Source organism: Mauremys mutica, chromosome 2 (assembly GCF_020497125.1).
Source record: "Mauremys mutica isolate MM-2020 ecotype Southern chromosome 2, ASM2049712v1, whole genome shotgun sequence".
Classification (NCBI taxonomy): domain Eukaryota; kingdom Metazoa; phylum Chordata; order Testudines; family Geoemydidae; genus Mauremys; species Mauremys mutica.
The window spans coordinates 112075575-112092582 of record NC_059073.1 but is presented as its reverse complement, the minus strand read 5'-3'; the positions used below and the strand labels follow the sequence as shown (position 1 = coordinate 112092582).

Genomic DNA, 17008 nt, shown 5'->3' with positions numbered 1-17008 from the left:
CGCCTAGACATGCGCACATCCTTCCCGTTGCCCTCCCTCAGGGCATGCGCAGAGGGAACAGCGAAGTCGCGAAGAGCTGCCTGCCTGCCCGTACTTGGCGCGCGCGTAGGGCGAGGTGGGAGGCCGCTGAGCGAGCAGCCGCCGAGGGAGGTGAGGGGCGGGTGAAAAAGCCCGTGAAAAGCTGCGTGGTGGAGGTCGGGTGTTAGGCGGGGAGAGGGAATGAGGTGCCAGGGGCAACTCTAGGCACTAGCAAAGGAAGCACCTGCTTGAGGCAGCCCATTCGCAGGGGGCAGCAGCCAGCAGGGATCCCGCCTGGGAGCTGAGAACCAGCAAGGGGCCCTGGGAGCTGTAGTTCCTTGGTTGGCTCCTAGCCTATAGAGCCTGCCTTGGAGCAGGGAAATAACTACATTTCCCAGCATTCTCTTGGTTGCTATCAACAGGAAAGGGAGGAGGAGGAGGGAGTATGCTAGCTGAAACCTCATGCTGCAGCTTGCTGCGAATGGAGAGCTCACTGCTAGAGGGGGGTGGCACTGTGAATGGGGAACAGGTGTGCCCAAAGAGTAGAAGGCCTTGGCCCAGATATCCCCTTCAGAAGACATCCCCAGACTGAATTAGCGATACTGGTGTGACCTCACCTTGCAGCCCTCAAAGAAGGAATTGGGTGGACTAAATGGACAGTGCCCCTCTCTATTTGAAGCCTAGCAAGGGAGGTATGTGGATCCCACTAGAATTTAAAATGAAAAGTAAGGGAGGGGAAGCTCTACTGGACCAGGGCAGCTTTAGCTACAGTAGCAGGCACGTAGGAGGATTTGCACTTCTGAGCCATGGAAGCAGAAATTGACTTTTCCTTTCCGGATTTAGCTAATATTCAGAAAGGGAATCTAGCACCTGCCTTCCAGATTTTAACACCTCAAAATTCAGAAGTGCTCAGGCTCAATTTGGGCAGCTGTTACTTCATTTCTCCCAAATCAAATATACTGATCCACTGTAATTTGCTGTAGAAAAAGTAGGATAAAATTGAGCAAGAAATGTTTCCCAGTGGTTTTTAGGACTGGAATTACTATTTTCAACAGCCATTGCCTTTTTGTTTTGTTTTTTGTTTTGTTTTTTTATTTGTTTAAAAGGAAGACAGCGATAATGCATTGGCAAATTCCCCATAGAAAGAAAGAGTGGAACAAAAGAATAATAAAGGCACCTCAACTTTTCCTCATTTATGGAGGACAGTCTTATAATATGCATCCAGATATCCTCCAATCACACAAGCTGAAAATTGTTCCCCTTTACTGGAGTTATGTAACCATTTGGGAACCAATCCTGGCAGTGTTCTGTGCACATCCAAAATTTCTGCTGAATAAGTTGCCCTGGGAGCAAGTTACCAGTGACCCAGGGCTGGGGCGGAAGGAGGGTGCAGGTTGGGGGGAAGAGCCCAGGGCTGGGGCGGCAGGCAGCGAAGGCAGAGCCCAGGGCTGGAGTGGCAGGGAGTGCAGGTGGCGGGGGGAGAGCCCAGGGCTGGGGCAGCAAGGGGTGCGGGAGTGGGGAGCCCAGGGCTGGGGTGGGGGCAGCCAAAATTTTTTTTGCTTGGGGCAGCAAAAAACCTAGAGCCAGTCCTGTGAGGTGCTGACCCAGTGGGATAAGCTGCTCAGCAGGGTGAATGGGGGAGACGGGACCAGAGGATGACAGAGCAGAGCAGTGGCTGGAGGATCCTGGGGAAGATAGCGGAGAGCAGACTTCTCCTAAGCAGAAGTCTCCCATGAAACCCCAGGCCCCCACCCATAGATTGTGCAGGATTTGACTTTGGGGGTTCCTTACTGTCTGAGGAAAGGAAGGATCTGACTGAGGAAATGTTAGAGCTCCCAGGTGGTCTTGCTCCCTGAGTGGAATGGGAGATGCACAAAGGAAGCGGAGGACCAGACTAGATGACCTCTCATCCCTTCCATCCTATGATTCTATGATAACATCAGACTGCAAGATTCACAAGCCCTCGAAGCACTCTAGGAAGATTGCACTCTTTCAGATGATGCTGCGCAACCTCATCATTGTTTGCAAATCACGTAGTCCATACGCTTCTCTGATTGTGCTGGTCCAGAAGAGGAATGGGAAAATGAGATGATTATAGACTACCCTATCCTAAGTAGACACGCTGTGGTTGATAAGTGCACCATGACTCTATGCCTCATTAAAGATTCACCCCTCGTTCTTGATGGTGAATCTTTAATGTGCATATTACCTGATCCCACTGGGACAACATGATAAAGAGAAAACCACATTCTCTGCCCTTTAGGTTTCTGTTTGAACACATGCCCACAAGGAATATCTGGAGTGCCTACCACATACCTCCAGAAGAAGAAGAGGAGCGTCCATGTATCAGCAATGCAGATACAAGTGAGCAACCATTTTCATGTTCTCTCCACAGGTACTAATGCGGAACGTGGACTAGATGATACATCTGAGGGAAGGGCGCAGAAGGAGACTCCACCGATTGGAAGGCATGAGATGCACTGTCCTAGGGATGGGGGTTCCACGACCACCGCTCCCAGGAGAAGGAGGCAGGTGGTGATAGTCGGGGACTCCCTCCTCAGGGGGACTGCGTCATCTATCTGCTGCCCCGACCGGAAAAACAGAGAGGTCTGCTGCTTGCCAGGAACTAGGATTCACAATGTGATAGAGAGACTGCCTGCCGAGACTCATCAAGCTCTCCGATCACTACCCCTTCCTGCTTCTCCACGTGGGCACCAGTGATACTGCCAAGAATTACCTTGAGCGGATCACTGCAGACTATGTGGCTCTGGGAAGAAGGATAAAGGAGTTTGAGGCGCAAGTGGTGTTCTCGTCCATCCTCCCTGTGGAAGGAAAAGGCCCGGGTAGAGACCGTCGAATTGTGGAAGACAACAAATGACTACGCAGGTGGTGTTGGAGACAAGGCTTTGGATTCTTTGATCATGGGATGGTGTTCCAAGAAGGAGAAGTGCTAGGCAGAGACGGACTCCACCTAACGAAGAGAGGGAAGAGCATCTTTGCAAGCAGGCTGGCTAACCTAGTGAGGAGGCCTTTAAACTAGGTTCACCGGGGAAGGAGACCAAAGCCCTGAGGTAAGTGGGGAAATGGGATACCAGGAGGAAGCACGAGCAGGAGAGTGCAAGAGGGGAGGACTCCTGTCTCATACTGAGAAAGCGGGATGATCAGTGAGTTATCTTAAGTGCCTATACACAAATGCAAGAAGCATGGGAAACAAGCAGGGAGAACTGGAAGTCCTGGCACAGTCAAGGAACTATGAAGTGATTGGAATAACAAGAGACTTGGTGGGATAACTCACATGACTGGAGTACTGTCATGGATGGATATAAACTGTTCAGGAAGGACAGGCAGGGTAGAAAAGGTGGGGGAATTGCATTGTATGTAAGAGAGCAGTATGACTGCTCAGAGCTCCGGTATGAAACTGCAGAAAAACCTGAGAGTCTCTGCATTAAGTTTAGAAGTGTGAGCAACAAGGGTGATGTCATAGTGGGAGTCTGCTATAGACCACCAGACCAGGGGGATGAGGTGGTCGAAGCTTTCTTCTGACAACTAACAGAAGTTACTAGATTGCAGGCCCTGGTTCTCATGGGAGACTTCAATCACCCTGATATCTGCTGGGAGAGCAATACAACGGTGCACAGACAATCCAGGAAGTTTTGGGAAAATGTAGGGGACAATTTCCTGGTGCAAGTGCTGGAGGAACCAACTAGGGACAGAGCTCTTCTTGACCTGCTGCTCACAAACTGGGAAGAATTAGTAGGGGATGCAAAAGTGGATGGGAACCTGGGAGGCAGTGACCATGAGATGGTCGAGTTCAGGATCCTGACACAAGGAAGAAAGGAGAGCAGCAGAATATGGACCCTGGACTTCAGAAAAGCAGACTTTGACTCCCTCAGAGAACTGATGGGCAGGATCCCCTGGGAGAATAATATGAGGGGGAAAGGAGTCCAGGAGAGCTGGCTGTATTTTAAAGACTCTTTTATTGAGGTTGCAGGAACAAACCATCCCGATGTGTAGAAAGAATAGTAGATATGGCAGGCAACCAGCTTGGCTTAACAGTGAAATCCTTGCTGATCTGAAACACAAAAAAGAAGCTTACAAGAAATGGAAGACTGGACAAATTACCAGGGAGGAGTATTGCTCAGGCATGCAGGAATGTAATCAGGAAGGCCAAATCACACTTGGAGTTGCAGCTAGCAAGAGATGTTAAGAGTAACAAGAAGGGTTTCTTCAGGTATGTTAGCAACAAGAAGAAAGTCAAGGAAAGTGTGGGCCCTTATTGAATGAGGAAGGCAACCTAGTGACAGAGGATGTGGAAAAAGCTAATGTACTTAATGCTTTTTTTGCCTCTGTCTTCACGAACAAGGTCAGCTCCCGGACTGCTGCACTGGGCAGCACAGCATGGGGAGGAGGTGAACAGCCCTCTGTGGAGAAAGAAGGGTTCAGGGCTATTTAGGAAAGCTGGACGAGCACAAGTCCATGGAGCCGGATGCACTGCATCCAAGTGTGCTAAAGGAGTTGGCGGATGTAATTGCAGAGCCATTGGCCATTATTTTTGAAAACTCATGGTGATCAGGGGAGGTCCTGGATGACTGGAAAAAGGCTAATGTAGTGCCCATCTTTAAAAAAGAGAAGGATGAGGATCTGGGGAACTACAGGCCTGTCAGCCTCACCTCACTCCCTGGAAAAATCATGGAGCAGGTCCTCAAGGAATCAATTCTGAAGCACTTAGAGGAGAGGAAAGTGATCAGGAACAGTCAGCATAGATTCACCAAGGGCAAGCCATGCCTGACTAACCTAATTGCCTTCTATGATGAGATAACTGGGTCTGTGGATGAGGGGAAAGCAGTGGATTCCTTGACTTTAGCAAAGCTTTTGATACAGTCTCCCACAGTATTCTTGCCAGCAAGTTAAAGAAGTATGGGCTGGATGAATGGACTGTAAGGTGGATAGAAAGCTGGCTAGATCATCAGGCTCAACTGGTAATGATCAATGGCTCCATGTCTAGTTGGCGGCCGGTATCAAGCTGAGTGTTCCAAGGGTCGGTCTTGTTCAATATCTTCATTAATGATCTGGAGGATGTCATGGACTGCACCCTCAGCAAGTTTGCAGATGACACTAAACTGGGAGGAGTGGTAGATATGCTGGAGGGTAGGGATAGGATACAGAGGGACCTAGACAAATTAGAGGATTGGGCCAAAAGAAATCTGATGAGGTTCAACAAGGACAAGTGCAGAGTCCTGCACTTAGGACAGAAGAATCCCATGCACTGCTACAGACTAGGGACCAAATGGCTAGGCAGCATTTCTGCAGAAAAGGACCTAGGGGTTACAGTGGACGAGAAGCTGGATATGAGTCAACAGTGTGCCCTCGTTGCCAAGAAGGCTAACGGCATTTTGGGCTGTCTGAGTAGGGGCATTGCCAGCAGATGGAGGGACGTGATCATTCCCCTCTATTCGACATTGGTGAGGCCTCATCTGGAGTACTGTGTCCAGTTTTGGGCCCCATGCTACAAGAAGGATGTAGAAAGAGTCCAGTGGAGGGCAACAAAAATTATTAGAGGGCTGGAGCACATGACTTTTGAGGAGAGGCTGAGGGAACTGGGATTGTTTACTCTGCAGAAGAGAAGAATGAGGGGGGGATTTGATAGCGGCTTTCAACTACCTGGATCTAGACTGTTCTCCGTGGTACCAGCTGACAGAACAAGGAGTAATGGTCTCAACAGTGGGGGAGATTTAGGTTGGATATTAGGAAAAACTTTTTCACTAGGAGAGTGGTGAAGCACTGGAATGGGTTACCTAGGGAGGTGGTGGAATCTCCTTCCATAGAGGTTTTTAAGGTCAGGCTTGACAAAGCCTGGCTGGGATGATTTTAGTTGGGGATAGGTCCTGCTTTGAGCAGGGTGCTGGAGGAGATGACCTCCCGAGGTCCCTTCCAACCCTGATATTCTATGATACCACTACCTCATGGAGAAAAGTTATGGTAGACATGAACCTATTACAAGTATTAGTTTATTTGGATGATGTGACTATGTTTGGAAGAACTCTGGAGGAACATGAAGAAAGACTTCTAAAAGTGTTAGGCTGATTGGAAGTCTATGGACCAAAGCTATCAATTGATAAATTCCAGTTCTGCAGAATATCAAAAATGTGGGTCACATTGTGTCCCATGGAGATGTAAGTATGGATCCTGATAACACAGAAGCACTAGCTATGTAGCCATGCCTACATAATTACAGAGAGTCCAAGACTTTCCTAGGATTTTGCAGCTACGACTGCAGATTTGTTAATAATTGCACTATCACCACAAAGCTACTGAATAATCTCACTATAGGATACCAGTCTGGGATGATAAAATAATAAAATCTAAGACAAAGGTTAAGGAAAAGTCCACAAAGGTTTCTGAACAAAAACCTAGGATGCCTGGGAAAATGACGGGACAAGAGATGTGAAAAGACCTTTCAGGAAATCATTAATTGACTAACTGATGCCCCGATCATAGTCTTTACTGACACAAGCAAGCCTTTTGTGAGGTCACTAGCTCACAGCAAATGGGAAGCTATTTCAGGCATAGCAGATGTTGTGAAAGATGATGCGGAGTTGTAAGTGAAAAAAGAGGACATTAGGACCATAAAAATGAATGGAGCTGGGAGGGTTCAGTGTTCACTATTGACTGTAGGAACAGACAAGTGTGGAAATGATGAAAGGGACAGAGTCATGGAGAACTCTTGTCTTTATTAGTAAAAAAGGTGTGTTTTAAACAAATATTGGTTAATGTGTTAAAATCCTACTGTAGACAAGGCAAGTTGTAGTTAGCTGGCCGACGCAAACCCTGAAGGTAGCTTGGGACCCACAAGTCAGAAAGGTGTCCCTGTTACAGATAAGCTAATATGTGGATAAGTTTCCAAATAGCTAATTGTATCCACAGTTGAAAAGCAAGACCATATAGATGTCAGATATCTTGAAAAATACAATGTATTTGAAGAAAAACTTCAGATACAATATGTTCACAATAAAGATGAAGTAACCCATTTTTAAGGTGAAATATAACAACATAGGACTGCACATGCATTTTAGAGTAGATGGTATATTGAGAACTTGCAAATCTGACAGAGTAGGAAAGGGAGGAGGAAAAGGGGATGGAAAAAGAGAAGAAAAATGGTGAAGAGAGATGGGTGTGGTTCTGATTTTAAAGGGGCTCTTTCAACCTCTGCAGGACCCAAAATCTAGATAATTAATAAGTTAATTGCTTTATATCTTCATTGTATTTGTAATCCAATAGCTTTTTAGAATATCTAAGATAAGACATCACTATCGGTGTTTCCCCCTGCCTTACAGATGTGATTTTGCACTGAAGAGAAACAGATGTCAGGAATGCGGTTGCAGATGAGGAGGGAAGTGGCAGAGGGAAGCTGAGCAAGATCCAGGGTGATACAGTGCTTGGCTCCTGGCATAATACCTGTGTATATTTCTCCATCAAACATGGCTACCATAAGAAATCCTTTAAATCTCTACTTTTGCTACTGGGTGCAAAAGTACCCAGATGCCAGTCACCCATCAATTTGCTGTTAGCTATACCAGAGATAAGGCAGGGTGAAGGTAGCAAGTGCTGATAGATGAGGGACATCCCAGCAGAAATGACTGCTTGGTGTTCCAACAATGAAAAATGGAGGGGGTAGCAAAAAGTAAAGGATAGTGTGGGGATAAAACAAGGACAAGGAGATCCCAGTTCCACAGGGCAGGAGTAAACTAGTTTAAAGTCATCCTTCCCTATCATCTTTTTCCCTTCCTCCCCACATTTAGGTCTGATTTTGTGTCACTAAAGCAAATGGGAGTTTTGCAATTGACTTCAGTGGGCACAGAATCAAACCCTTTGTCTCCACCTTTCCTTCCCCCTTCCTTGTTGTTGTTCCTCTCCTTGCCCCTTTCCCATATTTCTGCCCCTCCCTACTTGTTAATAGCAGTGGCAGAGCAGCAAAAAAAAGAGATCAGAAGAGAACAACTCAAAAGTTTCAATCTTTATTCTCCAAATACTCCATCTTCACAGCCAGGCAGAAAAACCACCTGGGATGCATTTTTTATGTTTTTCACAGTCATGTGCACTTTTTTCACACATGCTAGTTCCTAAGAAGGAAAGCACATTCTTAGAGGGAAGACAGCATGCTACCACCACCAGGACAAAAAGGAACACAGGAGAGATACTTGGAGTCAAGAGTCCAGATTGCCCTGATGTTCTGTATCTGGAGCATAACATCCCATTGAACTCTCTGATGTTTTTCTGCCTATCTGATGGGGGAACTATATTGGTGACTGTGAGGGAGATTCCATTGTGCCTGCTAGGAATAATAATCTTCTCAGCAACTTCACCACCAAACAGCTTGCTGTACCTGTACCTGCTGCCCTGTCACCAGCCTACCTGATTGCATCTCCTTATTTCACAGAAGCCAGAAAAAAGAGAAAGTTTGCAGTGGTGAGGGAATGTGGAACAGTTTTAATTTTAAAAGAAACATTTAAAATAGAGAGAGTAATTTGATTGGAAAGACATTATTATTTGTATACTGCCTTCAGTGTACCTGGGTTGTTAAGCCTTAAATGTCTACGGTGGTATAAATAATAAAGCTAAGATTTTAATGATTTTAAAGAGATTGTCAAACCAAATTTGACCCACATTTGGGTTTTATAAGAACAAGCTTTTTAAGAAAATCTAAGATCAATATAACTGTTTGGATTTTTTTTAAAAATCCAATGAAAACAAACTAAACCCCAACTTTTTGCAACTGAAACACAAGGCTGAGTTAGTGCCTGAGAAAGTGAAATTGACTAATTTCATCCTCCAATCAGAGAAATGAGAAAAAGTAAACAAACAATACATGGTGAAAAGTACATTGAGATGTTTTTAAATGCCACCTTTAATAACCTAAGATTTTATTTGTAACATAAGATAAAGACATGGCATGAAATCCTAGCTCTAATTAAATCAGTGTCAAAACTTCCATATGTTTCAGTGGGCCCAGCATTTCACACATTATTTTTTAAAAGGTTATATTTTAACATCTGTGAAATCAATCTGTTGGGTGTGTTCTAGGGAGTGAGATTTTTGACATTGCAGGGACAAGAGAAGATGTGATTCCTTATACTCAAATGGTAAATTATCCAAATACACTCTCATTGTGCTAAAGAAAAGTTTAACCTCTTTGAGAGGAGTGATGTAGACAAGTGGCCTTCCTGAGATTCTACACAATGAGCCAAAATTTACTTTCAGGTACATCAGTGGGGATCCACAATAACTCCATTGAAGAGGAATTTCTCTGAATTTACCACCAGTGTTTATAACAACAGTTTTTTGCCCGGTGCTTTTAGAAGGGGTTTTTAGATTGCTTTTTAGATTTTCCTTTTGCTTCTAATTCCAAAATCACAGATGCATGTTAGATGGCCTAGATGTTTTTCACCTCTCTTACTGATAGTTATTTTGATTGTGTCTGAAAAATCTTGCTGAGGGGCTTGAAGATCATGGGTCTATATGTGACATATTTATAGAGACATTTTTAAGACTAAAATGAGTTCAGGTTGAATGGTGTTATGAGCCCCAAAGAGGGGTTGGAGGGAATCTTAAGTGTCAATCCTATGAGCAAATGCAGAATAGATGTACCTAAACATTATTGTTTAATGTGTCTGATGACTGCTTATTTAGATATCTTTCAAAAATGTCTACTTTTAAGTTAACCTGACAGATCACAATGTCTCCAGGAAACAAAACCTTTTAACATTGTGCATCAGTAGGGGAGAGTACCATTCACTGAGTTCAAGTATTAAAAAATGGATCATTTTTAATTCCCCCAAATCATTAGTTAATATATCTTCAATATTTAAGACCAATGCTATTTTTGAGTTGAGTATAAAAAGTGTTTAAAGTTATTAACCACCTTTTTCCATCCGTTTTTAAAGTTTAAATGGTTACGGGCTTGGTCCTACATTCAGTTCAAAGCTCCCATTTAATGATGAGGGAACTGAGTATCTGGCCCAGAACTACAGCATCCAGTGTTTTGGAGAGAATTAACTAGCAAAATCCATGACTCAAACTGGCGCACTAAAGTCAGTGTCACTACCAGTGTGTTAAAGAGAGTAGGATTTTTCCCACACTCTTGCATTCCTGGAACAAAGAGCAGAATAAGGCAATTCACGTAAGTGACTTATGTGCCCTCATGTTGCTCGCTAATTAGGTACCTTGTGATGGCTGATCTCAGAGCATTATTAGCATAATATTGAAAAAAACTATTGCCCACTCTCTTCAGATGTAGAAAGAACTTTTAAATCGGAACACTTCTAACATGTTCAGTATGTGTGCCATTCTTAAAGCTGGAATTTGATAATATATCTGGAACAAAATCCTGGCCCTACTGAAGTGAATGGGACTTTTCCCACAGATTTCATTGGGACCAGGATTTCACCCTTTTAGTGTAATGATTTCCAGCTATTAGTACTTAATACAGTATCTCTTTGTATCCTAATAGCATAACTTAAATTGTACAGCTAAACATTTTGCCACATTTGCTTTAGTTATTTTGTTTAAGGGTCTCCTACAATTTATTTTTTTTAAATATCTGGTGAAGTTTTTCAAACTATATTTAGGCATCTACATGAAAGTGGCCAATTTTCAAAATTGCTGAGCATCTGCAGGGACCATCAATTTTCAACCAGAACTTGAGCTGTTCTGCACATTTGGAAATTAGGCCAGTTTAGCTTATGTGCATAAATATAAATATCCAACTTTGGACATGTTGGGTTAAACCTGTTTTTGAAAATATCAATTATTTTAATTATGATAGGTGGTTAAAGTTGCAACTGAAGCTAGGAGACTATGGGTCAGTATATATGCCACCTACCTTTGAAATGTGATTATTTTACCACCACCAGTCTTACAGCAACTGCACACACTTTTTTTAAAAGAATGCTTGATAATCTCTCAAGTCCAGTAAAATACTTCATGAAAAGACTAACATAATAATACTTAGCTCTTCTATAGTGCTCTCCATAGGTAGATCTCAAAGTGTTTTTACAAAGGAGTCAGTATTATCCCCATTTTACAGATGAGGAAACTGGGGTATAGAGACGGGAAGTGATTTGCTCAAGGTCATCCAGTAGGTCAGTGGCAGAGCGGAGAACAGAACCTAAGTCTGAGTCCCAGTCCAGAACAATTGAGCTTCAATATTCTTTCTCAGGGGTTAAGAATGTTGGGCCCAGAGGACTATATGAAACTGTACACAGCTGGAGTAGTTCAAATGGATTGTGATAGTGGGTACTTTTCGCAATTCCCCAGCAATAGGTAATGCAAACTAAAACCAGAATAAGAGTTTTCCTTGTCCATTCCTCCCTCATTTCTTTTTCTTCATGCTTAATTTACTTTTCAAAGAGAAATCTGAGTTTGTGCAATGTTATTTTTACTTTACTGTATATCATACTCACCAGCTATATTATTGTTTATACCACATCCACAAGTGGGACAGGCATTTTCCAGACTAATTAATAAAAATAAGGTGTGGCCTCTGCTTCTAAAATCTAACAATCTAAAGCCCTGATTCTGTAATTAGATTTGCCTGGGCAGACCCCCATAGGGCTCTGTATGAATTTAGTGTGGGTCCACCTGCATTGCTCCAATGGCAGGATCAGGGCTTAAATTTAGACAAGCTATGAATGTAAGCAATAAACAGAATAGGGGAAAGGAGACAAAAGTTACAAGAACAATGTTGTGTTTACTTTTGGGACAACTCCTAATGGGCTTTTCAAATTAAAAATTGACAATAAGATACACACGCTGAAGCAGGGTGGATTTGATTTAAATCTCTAGTGAGGAAGACACTTTTTAATCACTGATTTCTACATAAAAGTGCATTCTTGTTAGTTGGTTGTTATAACCTTAATACATATTCTTCATAACTCAGAGATAGATGTAGGTTTCATTTTTAGAAGGTACACAGAATTATTTTGAAAACCTGATTAGTTTTACAGCTATATCAGAAAATGAATGATTGTTTGGTTATTTCATTTACCAAAGGTAATTGAAGGAGATATTTATGAAGTCATTGGGAAGGGAACTATCATTAATATTTGGAGGATTTTCTTGCCGTGCTGTATGAGGAGGAGAACATCACCAGACAGACATTTAAATTGTTTTATTTAACTAAAACAACAACATTATGTATTCTGGATGTTTTTCTTCAACAGCAAACATAATATTTTAACAAAACAAGCATATGAATTTTTGAATTTAGTTAAACATTCAAGTTTTTTTTAAATCAGATTTGTTTTTGTTAAAATTTGTTCTTAACTAAAATAGTTAAATGAAATATTTTTTAAAAATAACAAAAAGTAAACCGACTATGCCAGTCCGATCAACATGAGAAACTTAAAATATTGGCTTCTGCAGCTAACTCAGTTGTCTTCACCTTCATTTTCCTGTTTGTTCATAATCTAGAAGAGAAAAACAAGCTTTTTCAGGTCCCAAACAATTTCTCAATTTGGAATGAATTAGTCCAAATGAAGAAAATATTCTTTCTATACCAGCAGAAGAAGCTACTGCTGTTAAAAGTGAGATTATCACTTCAACGGTCTCTGAATCCAAGTGCTTAAGTGACTTTCACCAGTTCACTGGTGTGACTTTCTTTAAAACATCATCAGCAAATATATATTTCTTGAATGGTTCATCCTTAGCTTTGAAGTTTATTATAGTTGGCATTATGGAGGGATGATTGGTGGATGTCCATGTCATAGCCAACTCTTCTTCAGTAGTTAAGGTTTAACCCTGGTACCGAGTATTGAGAATATTTGCAAGAAAATGAGCTGGAGATGATGCTTGTAATTTAACTCTGTCATTACATATTCCTCTTTTTAAGATCTCACTCAGTTCCTTCCAAATTTCAACAGCGTCAGCAATAAAACAACTATTTCCCTGCATTTTGTTCAAGGCTAGAAAAGCAGGCTTCAGGGTACTCAGCATGTGTTCAACATTTCTCTTAAGCCCAATGTTGAGAACTTTGGCTGTGACAGTGCCATCAATTTTTTCACGATTTTGTTCACAAACTGTCATCAGATTAGGCCAGTTCTTGATACAGTGCTCAAAACAGTTCACTGCAACCATATGTTATTAGCTTAGGACTCTCTTCACTCTCTTCTAAATAATTTCTTCTCACCTTGGATACATTTGCAGCATTGTCTACGACCAAGCTGCGTATGAGATATTTGCATTTATTTTCACAGTTTGTTATAGTTTTTACTGCTACTTCTTATAAGTATTCTGCTGTGTGCATTTCCTGATGTATCAATTGTTTCTGTAAGGAAGACATTCTGCACATACAACAGTATCATTGTGGACACTGCTCCACCCATCAAGACTCAGATTAACAATTTCACCCTCTAGACCTTTTGCACACTGCTCAATTTCTCTTTCATACACTTTATCCAGCAATTTGCCTGCGACATCTGTTCTGTTGGGTGAACTATATCCTGGTCTTAATGACTGAACCATGTTAATGAAGTGTGGGTTCTCAATCATACGGAAAGGAGAGTTTGTTGCATAAATAAATCAGGCAATTTTTTCATCAATGACCTCTTTTTGTAATCTGCTGATTCTTATAACAAACGTATCTATCATTGTTTCTGGATGACAGAGATATAACATAAGATATTTTTTTCTTTTTGCTACAGGTGATATACTATGGCTATGTGACATATATGTGACTGAAATACAATCATTGGCAGATAACTCTGAAACTATAGAAAATGATGGTGATCTCGAAGGTGGATAGTCTTCAGAATCCTGTATGTTGAGGATGGATTCTCCTAAACAAAGTAAGTCAATGCAATTATTTAATTATTACCATACTACTCATTTAGTATTACTTATTGCATTCACTGGCACTCAGTACTACTTGAAAGGTGAAATTGGAAGATCTGCCTTTTTCAGCTATTTATTTTTTATCACAACTGCATCTAAAATGATAGTACCATAGAGTAACAACTATTTTTTTTGTTCAAGCATGAGAATTCAAGATTAGTCCAGAAGGAAGACAGGCAGTCCTTAAGAAAGAAGTATGAAATACAGAAGTTTACCACGCTGAAGATCATGCATGTTCAGATATGTTCCTTTCTTCAACGCAGCTTCCTCCTGAGAAAGGAACACTTCTCATGATGATGTTTCATTTGGGCAACCAGGTCTTGCATTTCTTTGTTGCACTGTTTGCATTTTGCACACATGCCTGTCTTACCCACAGGTAGAGGAATTTCATTAAAATATTCCCAAACTGGGTCTCTTTTACAGCCTGCTGCCATTATAGGTTTTCCCTTCTAGTGAGAGATGTTGGGTCCCAAATCAATGAAGGCTACACTCAGAAAGACCTCAAGACTTATGGAATATGCTGCTCAAAGAGTTTCACTTTTGTTTCTACTGCCTGTCCCTCCTGTGACAGGTTGGATCACAGAAACCCCCTTGGGAACTGCCAACTGATGTGCCAAGACTACTTCTGCCCCTTTTTCCCTGCCAGCTTGGGACTCCAGCACCCTGTCTTGTTGAGCCAGACACGCCCATCTGCTCCAGCACAGACCCAGGGTCTGAACCATGTGCCCCAAAGCTGCAGGTTTACCTGAAAGCAGCTAACAGAAGTGTTCCTGTCTTTAACACTCAGGTGCCCAACTTCCAATGGGGTCTAAACCCCAAATAAATCCGTTTTACCCTGTATAAAGCTTTATACACAGTAAACTCATAAATTGTTAGCCCTTTATAACACTGATAGAGACACACAGCTGTTTGCCCCCTAGGTATTAATACATACTCTGGATTAATTAATAAATAAAAAGTGATTTTATTAAATACAGAAACTAGGATTTAAGTGGTGCCAAGTAATAGCTGACAGAACAAAGTGAATTACCAAGTAAAATAAAATAAAACATGCAAGTCTGAGTCTAATACACTAAGAAAACCGAGTAAAGATAAAAATCTCACCCTTTGAGAAATTCCAGTAAGCTTCCTTTTACAGACTAGTCTTCTAGTCTCTGTCCAGCAATCACTCACATCCTCTGTAGTTAATATCCTTTGTTCCAGTTTCTTTCAGGTTTCCTTGGGGGTCGAGAGGCTATCTTTAGCCAGCTGAAGACAAAATGAAGGGGTCTCCCAGGGATTTAAGTAGACTTTCTCTTGTGGGTGAAGACCCCCTCCTTTCTCCTATGCAAAGTCCAGCTCCACGATGGAGTTCTGGAGTTACCTGGGCAAGTCACATGTCCATGCATGTCTCAGTTTTTACAGGCAGCAGCCAGCGCTTACCTGCTACCTTGAATGTCCTCATGTAGACTTCTTATGTGGATTGGAGCCTCCCAAGATCCACTGTCCCTTAAGTGCTTCTTGATTGGACACTTAATTTGCACATTCCTTTCTCAAGAAGCTGACCAAATGCTTTACAAAGGCTACTTAGAAATCAAGCAAATACACAACCAATATTCCCAACTTCAAGTACAAAAACGATACATGCATACAAATAGGAGGAATGTATTCAGTAGATCATAACCTTTACATAGATATGTTACATGGCATATGTAGCATAAAACATATTCCAGTTCTATCATATATACATTCATAAGCATATTCCCATGAAGCCTTATGGGGTACACCATCACACCTCCCTTCTCACATTTATCTCCAGACTTCTTCTCCTTGTCCAGATCTGTTCTGTGCCCAACAATCTTCTATTCATTGAACTTTTTGAAACTTTGCACTTTTAGAGAAAGGTAAGGGATTGACTCTGCGTACACAGATTTGCAGAGCGACAATAGGGTTGAGGTCTGTTATTTCTCCCCTCTATATATTATTTATTTATTTAAAACATTTTTGGTGTTAACAAGCATCTCTGATGGTATCTTCTAGACTGAGCACTGAGTCCCATTGGGTAGATAGAAAGATTAACCTAAATAATCTATACAGAAGCCCCTGGAACCCCATAAAATTGGGTCCCTAATCCATGAACTATTGGAACTCATTTACAAAACTTTTCTTAAACATTACATGAATATATTGTGTCTCACTATAGAATTAGAATTTATAATCCCTATTCCAGGATGAGATATCTTTGAGCTGTAATGTATCTTAATTAAAACTATCTTTAGATAAAATGCTTTTTGAGGAAAACAACCTATCAAAAAAATCCAATTCAAATAGAAAACATCTAATTTTTTTGATGTTTTTTAAAAAATCATTGATTTTTATCCACCCTGCTCTGAAGTAGGGCTTGCTCATATGCATGTCTGAAACAGTGGAGATTCAGAGCAGTCTGGAATTTTAAAGACAATGTTTCCAGGTGAGCGTTTCCTTTAAGCGTTGCTGAGGCAGGATCCATCATGTTCCTGTCAGGCTGAAATGTTTCAGTGCTGATGGTACAATTATATATTGACATTTTGTCTGTGCCTCTAATCCCTATACTGTTTTGCAGTGGTGGTCGTAAAAAAGCTTAGTACACACACGCAACACAAGAGAAAAGGGAAGTATGTGTAAAAATAACACATTAAACTCCAATGATCTAAGAGCAGGGAGAGGGAGTCACATTGCCTTGTTCCCTACCTCACACTGTTCAATTACTGTGGGAACTGTCAAGTGCCAATGCCACCTATAGATGAAAAATAGTATCGGTGAAAAGAAGTCATCTTGGAGTCAGACATTTTGTTATAAAGCAGGTATTACAAGGAGTTGTTTGGAGGCAGAGGAGGAGGTGGCAGATGCAGTAACGTCTTAAAGTTTGTAAGAACTTTGCATGTAGACAAGCCTTAATGTCAACATAAACAAACCTTAGCTCACATATTAGGAAATCTTATCTTGTTGTACGGTGGGAGCCTGACTGAAAGTGTATTAAAGTCAAAGGGAATCTTTCCATTCATTGCCTTTAATGAGCTTTGGCTCAGGTCTATAGGGTGGAAATGGGGAATTTAATATCCCTACAGTCAAGCTCAGAACCTAA

General features: G+C 41.7%; 1 protein-coding gene and 1 long non-coding RNA gene across 4 annotated transcripts in view; one reads left to right on the top strand and one right to left on the bottom strand.

Annotated features, from left to right (window-relative positions):
* The window catches only part of KIF13A (kinesin family member 13A), a 210870-nt gene extending 210590 nt beyond the window's left edge, over positions 1-280 (bottom strand). The window contains exon 1 of the mRNA XM_045004519.1: positions 263-280. The gene's annotated coding sequence lies outside the window, so the exon portion shown is untranslated. The remainder of the gene's footprint in view (positions 1-262) is intronic.
* On the top strand, positions 31-14282 carry LOC123363504. 3 transcript variants are annotated; one of them, XR_006576783.1, is made up of 4 exons: positions 59-150; positions 7353-8484; positions 13716-13859; positions 14047-14282. It is a non-coding gene; the product is annotated as an uncharacterized LOC123363504 (long non-coding RNA). The 3 variants fall into 3 exon arrangements; XR_006576782.1 differs by lacking the exon at positions 59-150 and adding an exon at positions 6645-6763; XR_006576784.1 differs by lacking the exon at positions 7353-8484 and having other exon boundaries at positions 31-150.
* Positions 14283-17008: the final 2726 nt, after the last annotated feature.